At 36.3% G+C, this 24,169-nt stretch overlaps 1 long non-coding RNA gene across 2 annotated transcripts in view; it reads right to left on the bottom strand.

The window, feature by feature from the left end:
• Positions 1-24,169, bottom strand: part of LOC123592132 — a 32,342-nt gene that overhangs the window by 3,021 nt on the left and 5,152 nt on the right. The window contains exon 4 of one of the 2 annotated variants that reach the window (XR_006709599.1): positions 19,928-21,012. The exons of the other annotated variant lie outside the window; for it this stretch is intronic. This is a non-coding gene — a long non-coding RNA (uncharacterized LOC123592132). Of the gene's footprint in view, positions 1-19,927; positions 21,013-24,169 lie in introns of those variants that run through there. 2 annotated transcript variants of the gene reach the window in all.

Genomic DNA, 24,169 nt, shown 5'->3' with positions numbered 1-24,169 from the left:
CAAGGATGTGGGAAAAGGGGAAAACTTGTGCTCTGTTGGTGAGACTGTAAACTGGTACAACCACTATGAAAAACAGTATGGAGATTTCTCAAAAAATTAAAAATAGAAATACCATTTGATCGAGCAATTTCACTTCTGGGAATACATTGAAAGAAACAAAAACACTAACTCAAAAGGATATCTGTACCCCTATTTTCATCATAGCATTGTTTGTAATAGCCAAGATATGGAAACAACCTAAGTGTCCATCAGTAGATGAATGGATAAAGAAACTGTGGTATCTATATACAACAGAATTGTATTTAGCCATAAAAATGAGGGAATCCCGCCATTTGGGACAACATGGGTGGACCTTGAGGACATTATGTTATGGGAAATTAGTCAGACAGATTAAGACAAACACCGTAAGGGAGTGCCTGAGTGGCTCAGTTGGTTAAGCATCCGACTTCGGGTCTGGTCACGATCTCATGGTTCATGATTTCAAGCCCTACGTCGGGCTCTGTGCTGACAGCTCAGAGCTGGAGCCTGCTATGTATCCTGTCTCTCTTTCAGCCCCTTCCCTGCTCTCACTCTCTGTCTCTCTCTCTCCAAAATAAATAAACATTAAAAATATTTTTTAAAAAAGACAAATACTGAAAGACCTCACTTACATGCAGAATCTTTTTAAAAAATCAAACACATAAAAAAAAAAAAAAAGATCATATTTGTGGTTACCAGAGGCAGGGAGTAACGAGAGGGGAATTGAAGGAAGATGGTCCAGTTATAAGATAAATTAGTACTAGGGATGTGACATACAGCATGCTGACTATAGTCAACATAGCTGTGTGATAAATGGGAAAATTGTTCAAAGAGTTCTTATCACCAAAGGAGAAAAAAAATTTTTTTTACTTTCTCCTTTTATTTTATGTATATAAGATGATGGATGCTAACTAAACTTATTGCAGTAATAATTTAATAACATAATCTTTATGCTATAACCTTAAACTTATACAGTGATGTTATGTCAAATATATCTCAATAAAATTGTAAGAAAAAAAAAGAGTCCCTGAGTACAAGCCTTTCTTAAGATAGATGTCCTAAGCAAGAATTACATGAATCTCTGGATGCAATCAGATAGTAAAAACCAATACTCCATGCTAAAAGGTACTACTTCCTTTTCATTTTGTGAAAAGGAAAAAGCACAAGGGCAAGTAAATACTTTAGCCATATAGAGTAGAAGAAACAAGAACTTTGAAACTGTACAGAACCTGGTTTTAAATGTCATTCTCGTTTGCCCTTGAGAAAGTTACTGAGCCTCTTTGCACCTTGATTTCTCTTATGAAAATCCAATTAAAAATATCTAAGTGTGGTTGTGAGGATCAACTGACACCATTTAGCATAATAAAGAACAATACAAATCATTCAATAAACATGTATCACTTTATTACAGATGTCTTTGTGATATATGGACCACAGAAAAGCTACAGATGTCTACAGAGAAACTCTACAGAGAATTAAAATACTGAGTGCATCTTCCCCTTTGTGTTTATATTGTAAAGAGACAATATAAAGCCAGTCCAGCTCTCACCACCATTTTCTAACATCCTACTATCTATTACCTTTCAGTTCTTGTAAGTGCTATAAAATTAGTTTCCCCTTGAGGATAGCCACTTATATGCCTAATAACCACAATCTTCTAATATGTGTTAGGTTCCAGTTCCTGTAAGTGCAACAAAATTAGTTCCCCCTTGAGTATGCTACTTATTTGCCTAATAGGTAGAGAACTGAACACAACATTTTGCCTCACACAAACTGTTCCTCTTTCTGACTTCCTGATTCCTGTGAATAACATCAAACATTTCCCAGTAACTCGTGCTTGAAGCTCTAATCATTTTTTTCACAACCATTTCTCCCTCACCACCACTTAACTGATCATAGTTCCCACAGTATTTTCAAACTCTATTTCTACCTATTTCCCCTTCTAGGGTCACCATCCTAGTTCAGGCCTCCAACCCGGTTTTCTTGCCTCAAGTCCCTTTTTGCCATCAAATTCTTTTCATCTCTAGTTCCCAAATAAATCTTAAGCAAATAATGCTTCTGATTTATTGAATCAGAAAATTGAACCTGTTTTACCCCATTACCCCATTACCTCTGCCTCTGCTGAAACACCTCTGGTGGCTCCTCATTGCTTACCAAACTCTAGGCTTTCAACATCTTCCACAAGATGACCCCTTACTACCTTTCTGACCTTATCTTTAATTACTCCTTTATTTGCATCCATCTTGCCTCTTCCCAAGAAGTCCCTGTGCCTTTTTACCTTCATACATCTATTATTGTTTCTCATACTTTGAAAAGCCTACAATCTCATTTCACCTGTCCAACTCATGTCACTCTTTAAGGCCAAACCAAATGCCATCTCTCTAGCAAGTGAAATAGTAGATTACAGAAAATTCATTTTAAAATCGATGAATTTATTTAATTCATTAAACACATACAATGAAATAAAATCCTACCCTGAAGGATTAGGTTTGTTCCTGGCAACAAGATTAAGAATTAAAATGAAATCATTAGAAAATTAGTGTGGGGGTTTGACTAGTTAGACAAAAATAGAGGCCAGGAGTCTTTATTTTGGCAAGAAGAACGGAGGGTTAGAAATGGGGGACTGAGCTAGAGCCAGAATAGACTATGATGGGTTATGATTACCAGTTAAGTTGGTGAGAACAGTTAGGCCAGTATTGGTTACAATAGCATAGACTCGTCTGAGAGTGTGAAAAGTTGTGCATAAATGCAAATTATGTGAAAATGGATTGCTACCACACTTACAAGTTAGGTTCGCTTATGGCCAGCAGTTCTCAAAATGTGGTCTGTGGACGACATGAAGTCCCTGAAAACCTTTCAAGTAACCGCAGGGTCAAAACTATTTACAAAATAATACTAAGACATTACTTGCCTTGCAAACTGTGTTGACATTTGTACTATAATTCGAAGGCAATGGTGGTAAAATTGCTGGTGCCTTAACAGAAATCATCGCAGTGATACCAGCCTATACTGATAGCCATTGCATTCTTCACTGCTATATACTCACAAAGAAAAAAAAAGTTTCATTTAATAATATGCTCGATAAAATAGCAATAATTACTCATTTTATTTCACATGAACTACTAATTCCATGTCTTTTAAAAATTCTATGATACAAAATGCATACAGCATTCCTGCTGCATACCTAGGCACAATGGTTGTCCTGAGGACAAGGATTTATGTGATTCGGTTGTGAGTTGAACAAGCCATTTTTTTTATATGGAACACCATTTTTACTTGAAAGAATGACAGACAAACTACAGTTATTCAGACTTGGGTATTTGGCAGATATTGTCTCAAAACGTAGTGAAGTCTGTCGCTTCAATGAAAACAAACTGCAGCATTTGTTGTTAAAAGATAAAATTTGAGCTTTCAAGAGAAATTCAGAATTTTGGGAAACTTGTATCCATCCATGAGTTTGACAATTTCCTAATTCTTTTATTTATTTATTATTATTATTTTTAAAATTTTTGTTTAATGTTTATTTATTTTTGACAGAGAGAGAGAGAGAGACAGAGCATGAGCGGGGGAGGGGCAGAGAGAGAGGGAGACACAGAATCGGAAGCAGGTTCCAGGCTCCAAGCTGTTAGCACAGACCTTGACACGGGGCTCAAACTCATGGACCATGAGATCATGACCTGAGCTGAAGTCGGACACCCAACCGACTGAGCCACCTAGGCACCCTGACAATTTCCTAATTCTTAAGGACTTTTCTGATGAGATCAGTGACGATGGTAATAAATGTGAGTTTTTGATAATTCCAAATGAGATGTATCAGAATTTGGAAGATATGTATACCTCAGTGAACCACTATTTTCCAAATGACCAATGCATGATGTTACAAAATAATGCATAGTTCCATTCAAAGTTCAAGATACCCCATTATACATCAGTGGATTTTAATGTTACAGTATACAAATGTCCATCCATACAGCTTCAGATTCCACATTGCTACTAATCTTTAAGAAACTATCACTTGTAGGGTTTTGGAGGTGTGATATCAAAGAAGAATATTCACAACTATCTTTTTAAAAAAACTATTAAAATTCTCCTTCCTTCTCCAATTACATATGTGTATGAGACTGGATTCTCTAAATTTAATTCAACTAAAACAACATATCAGAACAGATTAAAGATAGAAGTAGATATAAGAATTGAGTTGTCCTGTATTTGCTCTGTGGCAACCCCGCTCAGAAGGTAGCCTCATTTTGGAAGTAAAACATTCGCTGATGTTAATAGTACTCTCTTGTTTAAACAGTAACAATCATAATGTACTGAACAAGAATGATTTTAGATTTTCAGAAAGTAGTGTTCACCAACAGGCAGGGGAAGATTCACCAACAGAAGGAAGATTGAGCTCACCTCCTCCCATGGACACACACCAAGGCAACAACTACATGTAATGCAAACTCATTGTGAAAATGACCTGAAGACTAGCAGAATGGACCTTCCACAGGTAAAGTCATAAAGAGAAGGCCATATCAGGGGCACCTGGGTGGCTCAGTCAGTTAAGTGTCCAACTTTGGCTCAGGTCATGACCTCACAGTTCGTGAGTTCAAGCCCTGAGTTGGGTTCTGTGCTCAGAGCCTCTCTCTGCCCCTTCCCTGCTTGTGCTCTCCCTCTCTCAAAAATAAATAAACATTGAAAATAAATTTTAAAAAAAGAATACCTATTCTTCTCAAACTATTCTAAAAAATAGAAGAGGAAGGCCTGCTTCCAAATTCATTCTACCAGAACCAAAGTACAAAAAAACAAAATTACAAACCAATATTCCTGATGAACATAGATGCAAAAATCCTCAAAATATTATCAAACTGAATTTAAAAATATATTAGTGGGGGCGCCTGGGTGGCTCAGTTGGTTAAGTGTCCGACTTCGGCTCAGGTCATGATTTCACGGTTCGTGGGTTCGAGCCCCGCATCAGGCTCTGTGCTGAATGCTTGCTCAGAGCCTGGAGCCTGCTTCAGATTCTGTGTCTCCTTCTCTCTCTGCCCCTCCTCCACTTGCACTCTGTCTCACTCTGTCTTTCAAAAATAAATAAATGTAAAAAAAAATAAAAATAAAAAAATAAAAATACATTAGTGTGTTAACTAACTGGAATTAAAATTAAAACTGAAAAAAAAATACATTGAAAGAATCATTCAGGATGTCCAGTGTATGCAAGGATGACTCAATATCAGCAAACCAATCAATGGGATACATCACATTAACAAAATGAAGGATAAAAATCATATGATCATTGTAATGCAGAAAAAAACATCTGACAACATTCAACATTCATGATAAAAACTTTCACAAAATGGGTTTAGAGGGAACATACCTCAACATAATAAAAGCCATATATGACAAACCCATAGCTAACATCATACTCAATGGTGAAAGGCTGGAAGTGTTTTCTCTAAGATAGGAATAAGACAAGGATGTCTACTCTCATTGCTTTTACTGAACATAGTACTGGAAGTCCTAGCCACAAAAATCAAACAAGAAAAAGAAATAAAAAGCATCCAAACTATTAGGGGAAAGTCAAACTGTCATTATTTGCAGATGACATGATACAGTATGTAGAAAACCCTAAAGACTCCACCAAAAGACTATTAGAACTAATAAATTCAGGAAAGTTGCAGGATACAAAATCAATTATACAGAAGTCTGTTGAATTTCTATACACTAATAGAAAAAGAAATAAAGAAAATAATCCCATTTATAATTACACCAAAAAGAATAATATACCTAGGAATAAATGTAACTAAGAAGGTGAAAGATCTGCACTCTGAAAACTATAAAACATTGATGAAAAAAATTGAAAAATGACACAAACAAATGAAAAGATATGCTCATTGACTGGAATAATTAATACTGTTAAAACGTCCATACTTACCCAAAACAATCAACAGATTCAATGCTATCTTCATCAAAATACCAATAATATTTTTTCACAGAACTAAAAGAAGTAATCCTAAAGTTTGTATGGAACTGTGCAAAGAAGACATTGAATTGCCAAAGCAATCTTGAGAAAGAAAGAGCAAAGCTGAAGGTATCACAATCCCAGATTTCAAACTATACAACAAAGCTATAGTAATAAAAACAGTATGGTATTGGTACAAAAATAGACAGATCAAGAGAACAGAAAGCCCAGAAATAAACACATGCTTATATTGTCAATTAATTTATGACAAATGTGACAAGAATATACAACGGGGAAAAGACAGTATCTTCAATAAATAGTGTTGTGAAAACTGAACAGATACATGCAAAAGAATGAAATGGGACCACTTTTTTATGCTGAACATGAAAATAAATTCAAAATGGATTAAAGACCTAAATGTAAGACCTGATACCATAAAACTCCTCAAGGAAAACATAGACAGTAATTAGACACTGGCCTTAGCACTATTTTTCCAGATCTGTCCCCTCAAGTAAGAGAAATAAAAGCAAAAATTAAAAATTGGTACTACATCAAATAAAAACTTTTTTTTTTTTTTTGCACAGTGAGGGAAATGATCAACAAAATGAAAAGGCAACCTACTGAAAGACAATATATTTGCAAATGATATACTCAATAAGAGGTTAATATTCAAAATACATTCTCAACACACACTCATACAACTCAACACACACATAAAAGCAAATAATCCAATTTTAAAAATGGGCAGAGGATTTGCACAGACATTCTTACAAAGAAGACATGCAGGAAGCCAACAGACACATGAAAAGATGCTCAACATCACTAATAATCAGGGAATTGCAAATCAAAACTACAGTGAGGGGGGTGCCTGAGTGGCTCAGTCAGTTGAGTGCCTGACTCTTGATTTTGGCTCAGGTCATGATCTTGTGGCTGTGGAATTGAGCCCTGAGTCAGGCTCCATGCTGGTCATGGAGTTTGCTTAAGATTCTCTCTGGGCACCTGGGTGGCTTAGTCGGTTAAGCAGCTGACTTTGGCTCAGGTCATGATCTAGCAGTCCATGAATTCAAGCCCCGCATCGGGCTCTGTGCTGACAGCTCAGAGCCTGGAGCCTGTTTCAGATTCTGTGTTTCCCTCTCTCTGACCCTCCCCCATTCATGCTCTGTCTCTCTCTGTCTCAAAAATAAATAAAAGTTAAAAAAAAATAAAAAAAAAAAGATTCTCTCTCTCATCCTCTGCCCCTCTCCCCAACTCCCCCGTGTTCTCTCTCTCTAAAATAAAAACAAATAAAACACAGTGAGGTATTACCTCACACCAGTCTGTTTGTGGGACTGTAAATGGTACGACCACTATGGAAACAGTACAGAGTTACCTCAAAAAATTAAAAAGAGAAATATCATACAACCCAGTAATTCCACTTCTGGGTATTTAGCTGAAGAAACAAAAAGACTAATTCAAAAAGATACATGCAGCTCTATGCATATTACAGCACTATTTATAATAGTCAAGATGTGCAAGGAACCTAAGTGTCCACAAATAGATGAATGGATAAAGAAGATGTGATAAACATACACAATGGGGGCACCTGGGAGGCTTATCGGTTAAGTGTCTGACTTCAGCTGAGGTCATGATCTCATGGCTCAGGGTTCGAGCCCCGTGTCAGGCTCTATGCTGACAGCTCAGAGCCTGGAGCCTGCTTCAAATTCTTTGTCTCCCTCTCTCTCTGCCCCTCCCCAACTTGTGCTGTCTCTATCTGTCTCTGGCTCTCAAAAATAAATAAACGTTAAAAAAAAAATACACAATTGATTATGGATTACTATTCAGCCACAAGAAAGAATGAAATCTTGCCATTCACAACAACATGGATGGACATAGAGGGTTTTATGCTGAGTAAAATAAGTCAGACAGAGAAAGACAAGTATTACACGATTTTACTTACATGTGAAATCTAAAAAACAAAACAAACAAACAGAAAGAGACTCATATAATGCAAAGAACAACTGGGGTTGCCAGAGGGGAAGGGATTATGGGATAGGTGAAATAGTGGAAGAGAACTAAGAGGTACAAACTGCCAGGGGGCCTGCGTGGCTCAATTGGTTGAGTGTCCAACTTCGGCTCAGGTCATGACCTCACAGCTTGTGAGTTTGATCCTGCATTGGGCTCTGTGCTGATGGCTCAGAGCCTGGAGCCTGTTTTGGATTTCTGTGTGTCTCTCTCTCTCCCCCTTCTCCACTCATGCTTTATCGCTCTCTCTCAAAAATAAATATTGAAAAATTTAAAAACAGGTACAAATTTCCAGTTATAAGTCACAGAAATGGAAAGTACAGCACAGGGAATATCATCAATAATATTGTAATAACTTTGTATGGTGAAAGACAGCAACTAAACTGATTGTGGTGAGGATTTTGTAATGTACATAATTGTCAAACACTGTATTGTATACATGAAACTAATATTGTATATCAATTATACTTCAATTAAAATCGATCGATTTCTTTTTAAAGTTTTATTTATTTATTTTGAAGTTTGGGGGAGGGAGAGGCAAAGACAGAGGGCAATAGAGAATCCCAAATAGGCTCTGTGCTACCAGTGCAGAGCCTGATCTGGGGCTTGAACCCATGAACTGTGAGATCATGACCTGAGCCAAAACCAAGAGTCAGATGCTTAACCAACTGAGCCACCCAGGTGCCCCAGGAATGAATTAATTTTTTTAAAAATCCTGCTATAATTTCTAACATGATAAATATCAACAAATTTAATCCATATAAACAAAAGCTCTTTGGAATTTTCCATAATTTTTTAACATTAAACATTTAAGAACTGCTGCTCTTGACAGCTGCCCAGGGCAGCCTTCTTAGGACTGTTAGGAAACAGAGGTTAAGGAATGGATAGCTCCCCTGTTTAAGTGGCTGTGTGTTTTGGTTCAGAAATTGTTCAAATCTGTCTTGGGCCAAAGTAGAAGAGAATCTAAGGTCAGATGAAGTTAGGATTACCTGCATCCCCTGGTTTATTGATGTCTATTCCAAACTTTAGCTTTATTTTGTCAGAGTTCTGATATCCTCACCTCAACGTAGCCTCTCAAGGACAGACTGGCAATACAACTAGATTAATAGAACTCCTAGGTCTGTTCTTACGAATCATACCCTTCCTAGTTAAGAAAACGACAATTATCTTCACCATTGTTAGGTAATCACGTGGTCTAAGCTCATAATCTATATCATCCACTAGGATGCAAGTGGAGAATGTGGGCTGCAAGAAACTGGGGTGCTTATTTTGCTTTAGAGGAGGAGAAACTGGTGAAATATGGGATAGATATAGAAAATGAAGAGAAGCTTCAGGGTTTTTTTTTTGTTTTTTTTTTTTTAATTTTTTTTTTTCAACGTTTATTTATTTTTGGGACAGAGAGAGACAGAGCATGAACGGGGGAGGGGCAGAGAGAGAGGGAGACACAGAATCGGAAACAGGCTCCAGGCTCTGAGCCATCAGCCCAGAGCCCGATGCGGGGCTCGAACTCACGGACCGCGAGATTGTGACCTGGCTGAAGTCGGACGCTTAACCGACTGCGCCACCCAGGCGCCCCGAGAAGCTTCAGTTTTATGATCTTGGTGGTGGGGAGGAGACCCAAGAAGAGATTGGATAATGTTTACAGGGCTTTAGGAATGAGATTTCATAAACAACCCTAAATTTAGTTTCCTGTATGCAAGAGTTTCCCTGATATAAGTTGGATTAGACCTTGGGGATTGCTTCAATTTGATGAATGAGCATCTGTTTAAATGGTTTGTAGATGGTTTAAATGGTTTGTACATGGCTAAAGTACAGTGAAAGAGATGAAGCACTAGGAAAATGGAAAATATAGTTTATGTGGAGGGAAGGTTCCATTATAAAATGGAAGGTTATATTATTGCTATTGGGGGAATTCAGTAATGAAAAGGAATAATGATCTAATTATTTGTCTTGATAGTAGGCAATGGTCCTGTCAATTAGACTAAGTCAATAAAGGAAAAAGTAAATGTTGACCTAACAGGCAAAAAGACACTGACAAAAACAGGATAGAAATGGGAAAGAGGGTCTAATCTTTCGTGAGAACAGACCAAATTAGGGTTGAGTTGTAGCAAATTTCCAGGTGTAAAAAGCACTCTAAGTGCAGACTCTGTGGTGGTCACTGGCCTATTTTCTCTCAGATTCATCATTCCCAGGCTCTCCCTTGCTCTACACTCTGAATCACAGGATATGACCAGGTTAAACCATATTTCCCAGTATCCATTTGCCAACTGGTCACTAGTTAGTTTCAGCAAATAGAAGGTAGTAGTGGGAGATCAGAAGGGAAAATGAGGGAGAAGCATCTTCGCCACTAGGAAAAAGGCACAGGAAACCATCGTATACAACACTTGTCACTTGGAAGGCTGCCAGTTTTGAGTGGACTCAGAAAAAGATAGTTCCTGAGTACAGTTACTCTTCATTTATGGACCTGAGAAACTAAAAGAAACAAGTTATCTGCCTCCAACATACCCAACATTCAATGGTGGCACAGATTTAGTATAATAGTTATAAACATTACAGTTCAAAAAGGGGGAAAATGAAAGGTAAAAAGAAGTCCTTGGTCCATAACATTTTGAAATACAACTAGGTAAATGTTGGGAGTTCCTTGATTAGGTTCTTTGTCTTTGGGATAATCCTCCATGGCTCTTGATTCTGCCCTCTGGGTTCAGCCCTCTGAGTCATCTTTCCTTTTTTATGGATGACTTTTTACACATGAGTAGGTTTATCAGCCTATTTCCTGCCAGTAAAATTTGGGGGGGTCTGGCAGCCTCCTTTTGTTTTATAATTCTGTCTTTCTCATTCCAAACTGGCATTGTTTTTGCTGAAATAAGTTCCTCAAGAACTTGATGGGTCTTCATGTATTTCAGTGAGGTTTACTCCATTAGACAAACACCACACAAGCTATAGTTTGTTTCAAAATAACCTCATCTCTATCTCTGGCTCCTGCTGAGAGCCTAGGACTGTGATTAAAGACCTTGTCCTTTGATCTCTTTCAGGTTTTAACAAAAGGTTGTGGACTTATTCCCTGGGAATTTTCTCTAGAGTAAGCTTTCCTTTTTTTTTTTTTTTTTTTTTTTTTAAGTTTATTTATTTGAGAGAGACAGAGACTGTGTGAATAGGGGAGGAGTAGACAGAGAGGGAGGGAGGGAGGGAGGGAGGGAGGGAGAGAGAGAGAGAGAGAGAGAGAGAGAGAGAATCCCAAGCAGGCTCCCCACTGCCTGCATACAGCCTGACATGGGGCTTGAACCCATGAAACCATGAGATCATGACCTGAACTGAAACCTGGATGCTTAACCAACTGAGCCACCCAGGCATCCCTAGAACAAGCTTTCCTGATAGTGTTCAGAATCCATTTCCTAGTGTTAATATTTTTACCATCTGGGGAGGATGAAGATTTTCAAAATTATCAAGTCCTGATCCCTTTTTGTTTAATAGTTCTTCCCTAAACTGTCTCTCTTTTCTTGAATTTTACTCTTACGTAGCAAGAATAAACCAGTAGTCACCTTCAACACTTTGCTTGGAAATCTCCTTAACTGTATAACCAAATTCATCATTTACAAGTTCTGCTTTCAACATAATGGCAGGAGGTAATTTTACTAAGTTGTCTGCAACTAGGATTCCCTTTCCTCTAGTTTCCAAGAACATGTTCCTCATTTCCTTCTGAGTTCTCAATGTTAATGTCCTCATTTTCATATTTCTACTGATAATCTGTTCATGCTTTATCATGCTTTTCAACATTCTTCCAGCCTCCACCCACTGCTCAGTTCCTAAACCATGGACATATTTTTAGGTATCTGTTACAAGAGCACCCCACTTCTAGATACCAAAATCTGTATATTTTATATTTATGCGCAACAAATCCCATAAATTTAGCAGCTTAAAACAATACACTTTATTATCTCTGTTTCTGTGTGGGTTAAGAGCCCAGGCACACCTTAGTTGGGGTTTCCATTTTTGGGTCTTTCCTGGTTACACCGAATGTTTTGGGTGGGCTCTGTTCCCATTTGGAGGCTCAAGCAAAGAAGAATCTGCTTCCAGATTCTCTGAGACTTTTGGCAGAATCCATTTCCTTGCAGCTGTAGGACTCGGGGCTTTAGATGTTTTTTGCTGGCTGCCATCCAGAGGCTGTTTTCAATTTCTAGAGGCCACCTGAGTTTCTTGCCACATGGTCCTCTCCATAGGCAGTTCACAACACAGCAGCTTGCTTCATCAAAGCCAGCAGGAAAATGAGAAAGAACAATTCTGCTACCAAGATGGATTCTTACATAATGTACCATAATGACGAGAGTGATGTATCCCACCACATCTATGATATTATAATATAATTATGGGAATAATATCCTATCACCTTTGCCAAATTATATTGGTTCAAAGCAATTTACAGGCTCCATCTTATGAAAATTAATAAAGGGAAACCTCACTAAAGTGAACTTGGGATAATAGAAGGAAAAGCTGGAATGGGAAGCCATACCACTTAGTGTCAATTATAGGAAGAATTGTCAATTACAGATCCCTGAAACAAGCATTCTCAACAGGCAAGAATCATTAATCACAGGCCCCAAGAGGGAAAGATGTACATTGCATCTGCTACAAGAAACTACCCCTGTAACCCTGCCAATGAGAAACTGCCACTACCCTAGACTCGTGCTTTTCTCCAATGGATTTTTGTTCAAAAACAAACCCTCCCAATGTCCTCCTTTTCCATAAAATAACATTCTTTGCCTTTGTTAGACAATCAATAGTTTTGCTATAACTTGCCGTTCCTGAATTGCAATTCTGTTTTTCCAAAATAAATCCATTTTTGGCTGGTAAAATACCTTTTATCTTTAAGGTTTACAACCTATATTTAGGGGTAGGAGCTTAAAGAAGGACATTAATATTGGAAGACAGAGACCACTGGGAGCTACCTTAGGGTCTATCTGCCACACACACATAATTTCTCAGGACTATTTTTAATGACGCAATGCTAAAACTTCATTGAAAAGAGCACATAAAGGAATTCCAAGATGCAGTATCTCTCCTCCATAAAAGCAGAACTTGCCCTGATATTAGATTGGGCTAGGCTGGTAAGTGGAGCTCAATTAGTTTCTGTTGTAGACAGAGCATTTTATCAAGTATGAACCTGGCAGATCTTGACAGCTCAGAAAGAGCAACAGAAGTAATTGAATATAAAGGAGAAAACTGTTAAAGAACATTTATCACAAAAAAAACAAAACAAAACAAAACTAGTTTCTTCAGTTATCTCTATTAACATGGTGTCTGTCACCTCAAGTGGTAGCCACCACTCATTCTACTTTGCTAGAATGACTATCATTCACTTTACTTTGGTCATTTGCCAAATCATAAAGATGAAATCAGATGACTGTCAGGTCACATGTTGGCTAGGGATGGAATTACAAAGAAAGGAAAATCATGACACTCGGGGATATAGTTATGAGGAAGGAAAACCAATGGAGGACTTAAGAAAAGGACTTGAGTCAGAGTCATCTGACACCATGGCTAGCACACTAAATTTTTAAAATTCTCACATAAAACTTCTAAAATGGTTACCTTAAGATTATACTGACTAAATAGGGTTGTTTCCTTTACTTAAAATTGGGTTAGTGTTCTTTGAAATGTCTAAAGAAATAGGGCTACCATTGGTTGAATGTATTGTATGTACAGGCCACAATTTCAACACATTTTTATGGGATAGATGCTATTTTCAATCCTTTCTCCTAAGTATGGGGAAATTGTTCATCTCAGTTAGGATGTTGAGTAACTTGCCCAAGGTCACACAACAAGTAAATGAGACAGCCAAGATGCCAGAGCATACCTGCTGACTCTAAAGTTAAAGCCTTTAGCCACTGCATTACAGTGTTGCCTCAGGCTTCAAGATAGAGGAATCTCAAAAAAGTTTTTAATATTTAAAAATAATTTAAGTTTTTCTGTACCTCATTTTAGTCTATCTTAAACTAGTGAGCTTAAAATTTGTTTTTCTCTGGAAGATGCAAACTAATCTGTAGTGACAGAAAGCACATCAGTGGTTACTGGAGAATGGGAGAGGGTTGGGAGGGCCAGGAGACAGGAAGAAGGAAATACAAAGTGGCACAAAAAACTTTTAGGAATGATAAATATGTTCACTATTTTGAACTATGGTAGTGATAGTTCACAGTTGAATACATGTCAAAACTTATCAAATCATACTTTAAATTGTACAGTTTATTGTGTGTCAGTTATTCTTAATATTACAGATGAGGAAATAGATATCAAGAAGTTAAAGTCCCTTGTCCAAGATTAGCCAGAGAGGCGGTAGCAGAGACAGGATAAAATACAGTTTTAAAAATTCATGAAAAAGTACTGTTTTTCCCTCTCAGTTTGATAATTTATCCCTACATGGTTTCAAAAAGGGCTTAAAGAGACATAAAATATGAAATATATATTATAGGAAGAAGATTGTATTTAAGAACTCTCAGTTAACTTACATATCTCAGTTGAGCACTGGAAATCCATGGTGAATTCATTTAATGAAAAAGTTTAATGTATCTCATTAGAAGTTTGTCATCACAAGCAATCTGAGAAATATATATTTTTAGGAATTTTATAATTATGTGACCAGCAGGGGGCAACTAAATACTTCAGAAACAGCATCATATACGGGAAAACAAATTAAAATTGGAGACTATGAACGTTCTCAGTTGTACAGAACTTAATTCTTTTTAAAATGATAAGTAGGGGCGCCTGGGTGGCGCAGTCGGTTAAGCGTCCGACTTCAGCCAGGTCACGATCTCGCGGTCCGTGAGTTCAAGCCCCGCGTCGGGCTCTGGACTGATGCCTCAGAGCCTGGAGCCTGTTTCCGATTCTGTGTCTCCCTCTCTCTCTGCCCCTCCCCCGTTCATGCTCTGTCTCTCTCTGTCCCAAAAATAAATAAACGTTGAAAAAAAAAAAAAAATTAAAAAAAAAAAAAAAATTTAAAATGATAAGTAACACCTAGCCACACATTCTCACAATATTGAATTTGTGAAGACAATTAGAACACTCCCCTAAGTAAAATCTATATACTAAGGCCTATATGTGGCAGATTGTTTTGGTTGTTTTTTCAGTCTACAAGGTTCTTTGCAAAAATCTATGAATTTTATAACCATTGAGTTTTTTTTAACTTTGTGTTATATAATATATAATACACATTGACATACACCTGTAGGTTATTCTAGGATTCTGAGATTTCACTTGATATTCTAAAATCAAAGTAATTAAGATTTGCATAGAATCTCATTTTTAACCCAAAATTTAATAAAGTATCATTTCCTAAGTTTCTTTTAAGACTAATTTTTAGGTTGTTATATTAGTCATGGTTCTCCATTGAAACATAACCAACTATGGGGCGCCTGGGTGGCGCAGTCGGTTGAGCGTCCGACTTCAGCCAGGTCACCATCTCGTGGCCCGTGAGTTCGAGCCCCGCGTCAGGCTCTGGGCTGATGGCTGAGAGCCTGGAGCCTGTTTCCGATTCTATGTCTCCCTCTCTCTCTGCCCCTCCCCCATTCATGCTCTGTCTCTCTCTGTCCCAGAAATAAATAAACATTGAAAAAGAAAAAAAAAAAAAAAAAAAAAGAAACAGAACCAACTGTGTTAGAAGAGACCTATATGGTCAAATAATCCAAACTTCCTCCAGACAAAACTACAATAAGTGGCACAACTAGTTTAAATTTAAACTAAATTTAAATAAATTGAATTAAATACGTCTAGTAGTGGTGGAGTTCTGCCAGAGCTCCAGTGTGGAGTTGGGAAGTACTATAGGATAAAGGTTAAGCATGAATTCAGGGGTCAGATTATCCAGGTTCACATAATGCGTTCTCTACTTACTTTCTGTGTAACATTGGATGAGTTACTTAAATTTGCTAATCCTCCATTTCCTCACCTATACAAAAAGGACAGTAATAATAGCTATTCATAGTACAAATTGCTAGTGTTAATCAATATTCAGTTCTCTTTTTCTTCTGGGCGCTCAGTAGAATGACTGTCATTTCTCAGCACCCCTGCAACTGGATGGGCACCTGTGATTCTGTCTGGTCAATGAAATACTGTGCAATTGACACGTGTCAGTTTCTAGATGAGGCCATGAAAGGTCAATATGAAATTTTTTAGTGTTTATTCTCCTACTGGGACAATCATGGAAAAAGACTCATATTAAGATGGTGGCACCACAAGGTTAAAGAGCCTAGATTATTATGTCATCACATGGAAGACATGAGCCAGAGCCAACCTGGAGCCAGAGCCAACATTTTGGAATTAGACATAAATCTCTGTTCAGTTAAATCATTGATTTTCCAGCTGCAGAATAACCTAGACTATTCTGTTCTGTCGGAGTTGTTCTGATGATTCAATCATAGTATGAGAATTGCTTGTCTGATAAACAAGAAGAACTCAAATATTGTAATTATTATGTTGAATCAATCATTGATATTGAATCAACGAATATAAAGCATTGCTTTGTTGTTGATTATTATAATGATTCAAAACTCAGTCAAATTAGAGTACCAGGTAACTTTTGTTTAAAGTATTCTAACTCTTTGAACTTCTCCTTGGAACATTGCCTAACACACAGTAGGCATTCAGCAATAAATGAACAAATTCTTGTTTTGCTGATTATCTGATCATTGCTATCATTTTTTTCTGAGATCTTTTATTCTCTTGTTAGACTGGCAAGATTCCATTTTCCATTTTTTTTTTATTAGACCTAGCTTCTCAATAATTGTTCTATCAATAATGGGGCTTAGCCAGTGACAGCTCCTTATATATCTTAGTCTGTTCTGAATTCAGAAACAATTGATAGGGTGTCACATAAAGATGAAAACCACCTTCTTACTGATAAAGCCGCTTAGACAAAGGACTTCAATGTACAGCCACAATGAAGCTTTTCAATACTTTTCCCCAGGTCCAAATGGGAGATGGCATAATAAAAGGAAAATTTGGGTCTTCAGGACAGATAAACTTGGACAGAATCAGTGCTCCACACTCACTAAGGTCAAATGTAGAAAGAATGAGGGTTAGGATTCAGGCCTGCCTGTAAAAGCAAGCCCAGGCTCTGATCCATGTGTATTTAGTTTATTACACAGAATGAGAAACAGGACAGAACATAATCTGTTGTGGGTAGGTAGATTTGAAAAATATGGCAAGAAAGGGGCTAGGTCTTATTTTCTTCTTCTTAAATCACGAATTAAATAAAATAGCTCTTTCTACTTAGGGAAAATAGCAGAAATAAAAGTGGAAGGTACACTTCCCTAAAGTTCTGAAAGTAGCATATTTCTAATTTAAGATCCAGGTAGGAGAACACCTAAATATATAAGTATATAAACTTATAAATACATAAATGTCTAACTGAAGATTACAATAATTAGAGATTATATATATATGATTATGTTGCTCAGGAGGGAGGACTAGGCTAGAAATACATATTAGATAGACTAAAAAGAATGAGAACACAAGATCCATTTTCTCCTCTCTTTTCTAGGAAGAAGATATAGAGTGAAAAGAGAAGAGGGCTGAGTATGAAATTTTGGAGCAATGAAGAAATAGCAGAGAGAGAGAAACTTGCAAAGAATGAGGAAGAGTCAGAAAGGTAAGAAGAAAACTAATATGACGACATAAAAACTAAATAATAAATAAGTGAATTTCTGCCAAAGATCAACAGAAGCATACAAAGAAGTTGCCAATTCGTGAGGACTGCTACAGTGAAAAGGCTACATGAATCTAGAGCTGAGCCCTATGAACCATGGGTAAGATGAAAAGGCAAAGGAAAATCTGCAAGCAGACAGGTTTTAAAAAAAGTAAGCAGCTAGGTTGATGCCCTGGCAGCCTCTTAATGCTGGAATGTTTAGTCTCGTGTTGATGATGATTCAGAAGCTATATGTTAAGGCTTAGTAAGAAATAGTGATTTTCTTAAAAAAAAAAATTCTGTTACTATGAAAGTAGTACGTGCAGGACAGAAAGTTGGAAACTATATATAAGTAAAATAGAAGAATAAAAACATCCATATTTCCCATCTATTACCACTGTTAACAGCTTATTGTATATCTTTGCATACCTTTATTTATCCCTATATATGCGTATAAATATATATATTTAACCAAAATAATTTCATACTTGTGCAGTTTTACAACTTGCTTTTTAAAAATTAACAATCTCTAACCTTTCCAATAAATGAATTTTAATCTTACCTAAAACCCAAATTCAGATTTTCCCATTAGTCTCCAAGTTATCTTTTCTCTGAAGATTACTAACTAAAAGTAAGGAATTATTTATTTTTCCTTTCCTGCATAAACCATATTTTAAGGTAACCAAATAGTTCTAGGTATAAAGGCAAGCTCTATTTTACTGAAAAAATGTCAGAATATAAAATGAATAATGGAATTAAAATTATTTTGCAATTTTTATTAAGATTATTGACTTGTGCAAGGGTTTACAACAAGTGTTAAAACATGAGGTTTATAGAAAGGGAACTGGGCATATGCATAGTATCAAAGTAATACCAAACAAATTACTTCCCAGTCACAAGTTTATAAAGTAGAAATGAGACTGCCATATCATTAATTCAATTATCAGTCTGAGCATCAATAACTGAATCAAATAGCATGAAAGATGCTGTAAAAACAATATACTACATCACCTATAAATATTCTAGCCCCAAATGTTTAATTTGAATCCACCAAATCTCTACATCTGATATCTTTAAAACATTTCAAAAAGCAATTTTTACATCTACTGAATATCATAAACAAGATATCCCGGATATTCTATTGAATATCAGAAACATTGTGAGGGTAGAAGAATAAGGAAATGCATGTATTCCTGTATTGTGCTTAAAGATAATTTTTTTTTACTATGATTCGTAGTAAACCGAATTATAATAAACTTAAGAAATAAGTTTGGCAAGAGGGGATTGGCTTAGAGTGTGGACTCCATGTACTGCAACACTCTAAAGGCTGTTTGAAGTCTTACTTGAATGGAAAACAAAACTCTGAAGTTGAGTCTATCTCTTGATTGCTGTAGAAGAAGCTTTCATTCTTACATCACATGTGAGACTGATACCTAAATCGGGGAATGTACAGATTCTTAGATAAATCTACTTCCGTAGCCTGAGGTTATGTCCATCTATGTATATTCTATAATTCTCAGAATTAGGCCAGCTGCCACAAAGCCTTGGTATCAACGTAAGGTTGGTAGAGTATACAGTCTGTGTGTAATTGTTTTTACCACTGAGTAAAGTGAAAATACAGTTAGTAAAATTGTGTACAATGTAATATTCCCCAAAGATAGTAATCATAATAATTTATGTTTCTTGAGTTAATTCTCATAACAACACTGTAAAATAAAAAAAAATTTAACTCTACTTTACAGATGAGGAAAGAGGCTGGGTGAGGTGGCAGGGCTAGTAAATGGCAGGGCTAACATTAGAACTGAGATATATCTGACTTTAGAGGTGGAGGTTAACTGCACTATACTGTACTAGTTCAGTGAGTCAAAGTTATATTGATAAGCTTTGTAACATTGATTAAATTGGTTGAGATTTTTCTTTGGACTTGATAGTGATATTAACTCATAACAGTTTCTGGATTATAACTGCTAACCTAATGGGAACATCCATGCATGAAATGAAAGCACTTAGTTCTTGTCAAATATTAGCACTGAAGAAATAAAACATTAACAGAATACTTTCAACTCCCCCCCCCCCCCCCCCCCCCCAGAAAACAGTCAGTGCTAGTCAGGCAAAGCTTAAACTTTCACTTGACTTTTTGTTGCTACTTTTTATGAATTTGACAGTTGTGCATTTGGAATCTGTTCAAATTCTATTTGTAGCTGAATCATGTGAATGCCAAGGAGATCAGTACATCTGCTTCTTAGCATCTCTAATCTGTATTTGCAGAAGGCTTTATATAAATTTGAACATGCTAACGTGCTTAATCAGATTTATTTACCACAGTTCATATGATGTTTGGCCTTTCACCATGGCTTAACAGAGGTTTGGAGCAAATAACAGATTGCATGAGTTGCTTTTGACTTGAATACTTTTACCAAAAAATAATCATAGACAAGACAAAGAGGAAATGATTACTATCTTACAGGTAGAAAATAACAAGTAGTAGGTGTAGAGTACATGCCCATGGATTTGACCTACAGGTAAAGAAAAGAAAGTGACATAATATGAAGGATTTTTTTTTCCCTAAAGCATGGGCCCAATTATATAGCATGTGTCTCTAGATAATGAGACATTTAAAAACACCATAATCAAATATCATTATCATATCTAAAACAATTAACAATAATTCCTTGATATCAGGTAATATCCAACTAGTATTAATATTTCCCTGGTTGTCTCATTAATGTCTTTTGTAAAAGTGCTTTGAATCAGAATCTAAAAGAGGTCCACGCATTGCATTTGGTTGATATCTCGAGTGACTCTATTTTAATACATTAATAGTAACTTCCTTTTTTTCTTGACCTTATTTTGGCATAAAGGTCATTTTCCTCTGTAATTTTCCCTGTTCTTCGTTGAGATAATTGTCTTCATGGTGTACTACTTTTGTAATAACTTCAGGAAGGAGGGGTTGGGATGCAAACAATGTCAGGTCCAAGACTATTGGCTGACAGCAAAAGATAGTCAGAAGTAATCAACACCGTAGGACCACAAGCAGTGAAGTATTTGGCCATCTCTGGAAAGGAGCTGACATTTAAAAATGAAATCATAAATAGATGTATCCCAACTCCACTCCATTTCCAGGAGGGTGTTATAGGGATTAAGGGTTAAAGGAAACCGGTGGCAGAATTGGATTGGGAGTCTGGTCTCAGCTGTCTGTGCATATAATAGCAGGCAAAAGTTAGGCTCCCATGGGTATTGACAGAAAACAACTAAGGGAAAATATCAACAGGGCTTAGAACAGAGGGATGAACCTGACAAGAATGCATTGGACAGACATTACTGGAATATAGGATAGGTGTCTTCTTTCTTCACCTTGTCACCTTTGGGTACCAGTGTTCTGGAGGAGTTAGAAAGATAATAAATTCTTAGGAGATTTGACAAAAGGCATCTAGGTAACACCTGCCCTTGTTGGGAGTGGTACGTAGATTTCTACCTGATGATGTTGTGTGTATGGAACTTTCATTCCCAGCAGAGAACAACAGAAATGAGAGTTTTGAAACACTGTTAGTTTATAGGGCGAGTCTCTTGATAGCTTCCCATTCATTTCAGAAAAGAGGTGGAGTAACTTACAGATACTTAATTTTTTTGTAACTAGGATGGGCCTTGGACCCAGTAAAAACTGATAACTTATTAAATTGAAAGAATTAATGTACAATCTAGTTTATATGAATTACTTGTGAACTGTCAGAAAGTTTATAGATGTATAATACAGGTTGGACAAAGCTAACTGGAATAATCTATACTAGTATAATATAGAATCTCTCGAACATTAAAAACTATAAAGAAATGGAATTCATTTGGACATTCTGCAGTGAAATTATAGATTTGGTTTCATCAAGAAAGCATTAAAGAAGTAAGTTTGTTTCAAATAATCTCATGTGGTTGAGGAAAACAAAGAGAGTAAAGCTTTGGTTAAAAAAAAAAAAGTAAGTTATAATTTCTCTGCATTGTAGTTACCACAACTTTGGAAATTTAAGGAATTATGCATCCTATGCTTTTCATGTTTACATAATTGTGACAAACAGCTTTTTATACACTGTCTTTTTAAAAATTCTTTTTCTTATTTTAAGTAGGTCCCATGCCCAACATGGGACTTGAACTCACAACCCTGAGATCAAGAGTTGTATACTCCATTAACTGAGCAGCCAGGCACCCCTATGCTCTCTTGAAATTGAAATGAAAACCATACTTATAGCTGGGAATGTGTAGTCCAGGTAGATATCAGAAAGAAATGGGTTCTTCTTCTTCATTTAAAAATTTATTTGGAGTTCAGGATGCCCCCTGGGCTGACTTAAACCTCAGGAGTCAATCTTTACAGCCTGAGCATAAATTTTCTAACTATTTCCAGAGATAGTGTTAAAAGTCATAGCATGCATCTAATTTTGAATAGGCAATGTGGGTGGAAAGGGTAGGCAGAGCTCTTCAATAAGACTTAATTGCCCTTAACCTGTGAATACATAATTATATAATTTGTTATGATGAACTTTCATTTTTAGACTTCTATGGTGGGACTCATTAATTCTTCATAGATATGTGAAAAATAACTCTAATACTCTATTACTCTAAATCATGATCTCCTAAATATATGCTAATTTCTTAGTCTGATTATTAATAAATCATCTCTGCTGGTACATTATGCAAATTTGAAATAAAAATGTCATGACGAAAAACACTTAAAATGCTACAGCAGTACAGTTATTTAAAAAGAGAATATCAATAAAATATTAATATAGTTTTGCCTATATGGATAAGAGAAAAAAATAAATGAAAATGTTTAGTGCTTTTGCTTTTTTTCAATTAAAAAATTTTTATTTATTTAGAGAGAGAGAAAGAGCATGTGGGAGAGGGGCAGAGAGAGAGAGATGGGGAGAGAGAATCCCAAGCAGGCTCAGTGCAGTCAGCACAGAGCAAGATGCATGGCCCTATCCCACCAACCATGAAATCATGACTTGAGCTGAAATCAAGAGTCAGATGCTTAACCGACTGAGCTACACAGGTGCCCCTCGTGTTTTTGCTTTTAAGGGCATATACCAGATGGAAATAATAATACAAATGGGAAAAATACTTGCTCTGATGAGGTCTGTTTAATAGTAGGTATAAGGTAAGAATCTGATTGGACTTATTCTGATGTTAGGAATATGAGTGATAGCTATATTTTCTTTTAAAAATATTATTAAATAATTTTAACAATTCTGTTTTGCATAGTTGGTGGGTTTTAGATTCATGCAAGCATTTACCACTTTCAATGCTCTTACTTCAGTCTTAACTCCAGACCTTTTATAGGGGGAGCATTTTATTTTTGTCTGAAGAGAGAAATTTCTTTAGACTTTCTATTAGTGAGAATCACTATTAGCAGCAAACTCTGCTTTTGTTGGCCTAAAAATGCCTTTGTTTTGGCCCCATTCTTTTTTTGTGGTGGGGGAGGAAGGGCAGAGGGAGAGGAGAGAGAATCTTAAACAGGCTCCACACCCACCCCTGATTCCAACTTGGGGCTGGATCTCATGATGCAGGACTCAATCTTATGACCGTGAGATCATGACCTGAGCTAAAGTCAAGAGTCTAATGCTTAACCAACTGAGCCACCCAGGCACCCCTGGCCTCTTTCTTAAAAGACCTCTTCAAATAGGCATTGGATTTTCTTTTAGCCCACTGAAGGTGTTATTCCATGGTCTTCTGATTCTATTGTTACTAATGAAGGTCGATTACCAGACACTTTGAGAATAATCTATTTTTTTCTCCACTAATTTCAAAGTTTTCTTTTCCTTTTGTTTTTGGTGTTTTATAGTTTTGCTGTGATGTATATAAGTGTAGATTTATTATTCTTTAATTTGCTTGGGAACTGGGGGACTTCTTAATCTGTGAATTGGAATCTTTCAGCAGTTCTGGAAAGTTTTCAACCATTATCATGTCTAATATTGCTTCTGCCACAGTTTTTTCTTTCCTATTCTTTTGGAGTATCAATTTATTTCAGGCTTTCTCACAATGTCTTCAATGTCACATAAAGTCTCTTTTATATTTTTCATTTTTTTCTTTTTCTATTGCATTTGGGCAACTTCTTCATCTCTACCTCCCAGTTCACTAAATTGTGCTTCTGCTATGTCAAATAGACTATTAAACGTGTCCCCTGAGTTTTAAATTTTAATAACTTATATATTTTAATTCTTTAAGTTCCATTTAAAAAATATCTTTGGTCATTCTTTATACTTTCTTGTTTTGTGTATGTATTTTCAAGGTCATCTTTTATTCCCTTATTCATATTTTATATAGTTATTTTATAGTCTGTGTCTGGTAATTTCAATATCTGAAGTCTTTTTAAATGTTTTTGCTATCTTATGTTCACTGTTTCTCACTAATGGTGTCTTATTTTCTTCTGTGCTTGTTATTTTTTAAAATGTGAGCTATTTTCCTAAGACTTTTACTTATTATTCTTTAAGGCTTAAATTGAAGATGGGTTCCTCCAGAGAGGACTGGCATTTGCTTCTGCCAGATGTCTG

Source organism: Leopardus geoffroyi, chromosome B4 (genome assembly GCF_018350155.1).
Source record: "Leopardus geoffroyi isolate Oge1 chromosome B4, O.geoffroyi_Oge1_pat1.0, whole genome shotgun sequence".
Lineage (NCBI taxonomy): Eukaryota > Metazoa > Chordata > Mammalia > Carnivora > Felidae > Leopardus > Leopardus geoffroyi.
This window is presented reverse-complemented; position numbering and strand designations above follow the sequence as displayed.